Source organism: Schistocerca cancellata, chromosome 8 (assembly GCF_023864275.1).
Source record: "Schistocerca cancellata isolate TAMUIC-IGC-003103 chromosome 8, iqSchCanc2.1, whole genome shotgun sequence".
In the NCBI taxonomy this organism is placed as follows: domain Eukaryota; kingdom Metazoa; phylum Arthropoda; class Insecta; order Orthoptera; family Acrididae; genus Schistocerca; species Schistocerca cancellata.
In genome coordinates this window covers 459729899-459734243 of record NC_064633.1, presented here as the reverse complement: position 1 = coordinate 459734243, position 4345 = coordinate 459729899, and the positions used below count along the sequence as shown (strand labels likewise).

General features: G+C 48.4%; 1 pseudogene; it reads left to right on the top strand.

Annotated features, from left to right (window-relative positions):
* The first annotated feature begins 1741 nt into the window (after positions 1–1741).
* LOC126095788 (5S ribosomal RNA) lies at positions 1742–1859 on the top strand (annotated as a pseudogene).
* Positions 1860–4345: the final 2486 nt, after the last annotated feature.

Genomic DNA, 4345 nt, shown 5'->3' with positions numbered 1-4345 from the left:
GCTCCCATACAACAAAGTTGGTCGAAGGATTGAACGGTGCACAGATAACTTAGTCTTGGTACTGACTTCCTTCTTGCAGAAGAGAGTAGATCGTAGATGAGCGCTCACTGCATTAGCTTTGCTACACCTCGCTTCCAGTTCTTTCACTATGTTGCCATCCTGTGAGAATATGCATCCTAAGTACTTGAAACCGTCCACCTGTTCTAACTTTGTTCCTGCTATTTGGCACTCAATCCGTTTATATTTCTTTCCCACTGACATTACTTTCGTTTTGGAGATGCTAATCTTCATACCATAGTCCTTACATTTCTGATCTAGCTCTGAAATATTACTTTGCAAACTTTCAATCGAACCTGCCATCACAACTAAGTCATCCGCATATGCAAGACTGCTTATTTTGTGTTCACATATCTTAATCTCACCCAGCCAGTCTATTGTTTTCAACATATGATCCATAAATAATATGAACAACAGTGGAGACAGGTTGCAGCCTTGTCTTACCCCTGAAACTACTCTGAACCATGAACTCTATATACCGTCAACTCTAACTGCTGCCTGACTATCCATGTAAAGACATTTAATTGCTTGCAAAAGTTTGCCTCGTATTCCATAATCTTGTAGAACAGACAATAACTTCCTCCTAGGAACCCGGTCATATGCCTTTTCTAGATCTATAAAGCATAGATACAATTCCCTGTTCCACTCATAACACTTCTCCATTATTTGCCGTAAGCTAAAGATCTGGTCCTGACAACCTCTAAGAGGCCTAAACCCACACTGATTTTCATCCAATTGGTCCTCAACTAATACTCGCACTTTCCTTTCAACAATACCTGAGAAGATTTTACCCACAACGCTGATTAAAGAGATACCTCTGTAGTTGTTACAATCTTTTCTGTTTCCATGTTTAAAGATTGGTGTGATTACTGCTTTTGTCCAGTCTGATGGAACCTGTCCCGACTTCCAGGCCATTTCAATTATCCTGTGTAGCCATTTAAGACCTGACATTCCACTGTATTTGATGAGTTCCGACTTAATTTCATCCACACCTGCCGCTTTATTGCACTGCAATCTATTGACCATTTTTTCCACTTCCTCAAATGTGATCCTATTTCCATCATCATTCCTATCCCATTCTACCTCGAAATCTGAAACATTACTGATCGCATTTTCACCTACATTGAGCAACTCTTCAAAATATTCCCTCCATCTGCCCAAGGCATCCACAGGATTCACCAGCAGTTTTCCTGACCCGTCCAAAATGCTTGTCATTTCCTTCTTACCTCCCTTTCGAAGACTGCTAATTACACTCCAGAATGGTTTTCCAGCAGCTTGACCCATAGTCTCCAACCTTTTTCCAAAGTCTTCCCACGATTTCTTCTTGGATGCTGCAATTATCTGTTTGGCTTTGTTTCTTTCTTCAACATAACTTTCTCTGTCTACCTGGGTTCTGGTATGTAGCCATTTTTGATACGCCTTCTTTTTCCTTTTACAGGCTGCCTTGACTGTATCATTCCACCAAGCTGTTTGCTTCATCCTACTTTTACACACTAACTTAATGCGAGTGTAATCCCAAAAGTAAGGTCTCCTTTTTTTATAAGTACATAGACCTGTTTATTTCTACAATGGTTTACATCAGTTTACAACTTGAACATTTAGCTATTTTTCGACATAACCACCATTTCTGTCGATGCATTTTTGTAGACGCTGTGGCAGTTTCTGTATGCTCATGTCATACCAGGCCAACGGCCTTGCCGCAGTGGTAACACCGGTTCCCGTCAGATCACCGAAGTTGAGCGCTGTCGGGCTGGGCTAGCACTTGGATGGGTGACCATCCGGTCTGCCGAGCGCTGTTGGCAAGCAGGGTGTAATCAGCCCTTGTAAGGCAAACTGAGGAGCTAATTGATTGAGAAGTAGCGGCTCCGGTCTCGGAAACTGACATACGGCCGGGAGAGCGGTGTGCTGACAACATGCCCCTCCATATCCGCATCCAGTGACGCCTGTGGGCTGAAAATGACACGGCGGCCGGTCGGTACATTTGGGCCTTCGTGGCCTGTGCGGGAGGATGAGTTCATGTCATACCAGCTCGCCGCCATGCTGTTCAGAAAGTTATGAACCTCTTCTTTCACCTCGTCGTTGGAGCTGAATCGTTTTCCGGCCAAATGTTCTTTTAACCTAGGGAACAGGTGATAGTCACTGGGCGCCAACTCAGGACTATAGGGTGAGTGGGTGATTATGTTTCACTGAAACTGTTGCAGGAGAGCAACGGTTTGCCGAGCGATGTGTGGGCGAGCGTTGTCATGGGGAATATGTACGCCCTAGCTCAACATTCCTTTTCTCCGGTTCTGAATTGCCGGTTTGAGTCTTTTCAGAGTCTCACAGTACCTGTCAGCGTTAATTGTGGTTCCAGCGATTCAGCTCCGACGAAGAAGTGAAAGAACAGGTTTATAACTTTCTGAACAGCATGACGGCAAGCTGGTATGACATGGGCATACAAAAGCTGCCACAGCTTCTACAAAACTGCAGTGAGAGGAATGGTGATTGTGTCGTAAAATAGCCCGCATCTCGTGGTCGTGCGGTAGCGTTCTCGCTTCCCACGCCCGGGTTCCCGGGTTCGATTCCCGGCGGGGTCAGGGATTTTCTCTGCCTCGTGATGGGTGGGTGTTGTGTGCTGTCCTTAGGTTAGTTAGGTTTAAGTAGTTCTAAGTTCTAGGGGATTGATAACCATAGATGTTAAGTCCCATAGTGCTCAGAGCCATTTGAACCATTTGTCGTAAAATAGCTAAATGTTCTACACTCCTGGAAATGGAAAAAAGAACACATTGACACCGGTGTGTCAGACCCACCATACTTGCTCCGGACACTGCGAGAGGGCTGTACAAGCAATGATCAGACGCACGGCACAGCGGACACACCAGGAACCGCGGTGTTGGCCGTCGAATGGCGCTAGCTGCGCAGCATTTGTGCACCGCCGCCGTCAGTGTCAGCCAGTTTGCCGTGGCATACGGAGCTCCATCGCAGTCTTTAACACTGGTAGCATGCCGCGACAGCGTGGACGTGAACCGTATGTGCAGTTGACGGACTTTGAGCGAGGGCGTATAGTGGGCATGCGGGAGGCCGGGTGGACGTACCGCCGAATTGCTCAACACGTGGGGCGTGAGGTCTCCACAATACATCAATGTTGTCGCCAGTGGTCGGCGGAAGGTGCACGTGCCCGTCGACCTGGGACCGGACCGCAGCGACGCACGGATGCACGCCAAGACCGTAGGATCCTACGCAGTGCCGTAGGGGACCGCACCGCCACTTCCCAGCAAATTAGGGACACTGTTGCTCCTGGGGTATCGGCGAGGACCATTCGCAACCGTCTCCATGAAGCTGGGCTATGGTCCCGCACACCGTTAGGCCGTCTTCCGCTCACGCCCCAACATCGTGCAGCCCGCCTCCAGTGGTGTCGCGACAGGCGTGAATGGAGGGACGAATGGAGACGTGTCGTCTTCAGCGATGAGAGTCGCTTCTGCCTTGGTGCCAATGATCGTCGTATGCGTGTTTGGCGCCGTGCAGGTGAGCGCCACAATCAGGACTGCATACGACCGAGACACACAGGGCCAACACCCGGCATCATGGTGTGGGGAGCGATCTCCTACACTGGCCGTACACCACTGGTGATCGTCGAGGGGACACTGAATAGTGCACGGTACATCCAAACCGTCATCGAACCCATCGTTCTACCATTCCTAGACCGGCAAGGGAACTTGCTATTCCAACAGGACAATGCACGTCCGCATGTATCCCGTGCCACCCAACGTGCTCTAGAAGGTGTAAGTCAACTACCCTGGCCAGCAAGATCTCCGGATCTGTCCCCCATTGAGCATGTTTGGGACTGGATGAAGCGTCGTCTCACGCGGTCTGCACGTCCAGCACGAACGCAGGTCCAACTGAGGCGCCAGGTGGAAATGGCATGGCAAGCCGTTCCACAGGACTACATCCAGCATCTCTACGATCGTCTCCATGGGAGAATAGCAGCCTGCATTGCTGCGAAAGGTGGATATACACTGTACTAGTGCCAACATTGTGCATGCTCTGTTGCCTGTGTCTATGTGCCTGTGGTTCTGTCAGTGTGATCATGTGATGTGTCTGACCCCAGGAATGTGTCAATAAAGTTACCCCTTCGTGGGACAATGAATTCATGGTGTTCTTATTTCAATTTCCAGGAGTGTAGCTGTAAACTGATGTAAACCATTGTAGAAATAAACAGGTCTATGTACTTGTAAAAAATAGGAGACCTTACTTTTGGGATTACCCTCGTAGCTTGTCTTTCAACGCCATATGTGGTTTCTTGTTCACT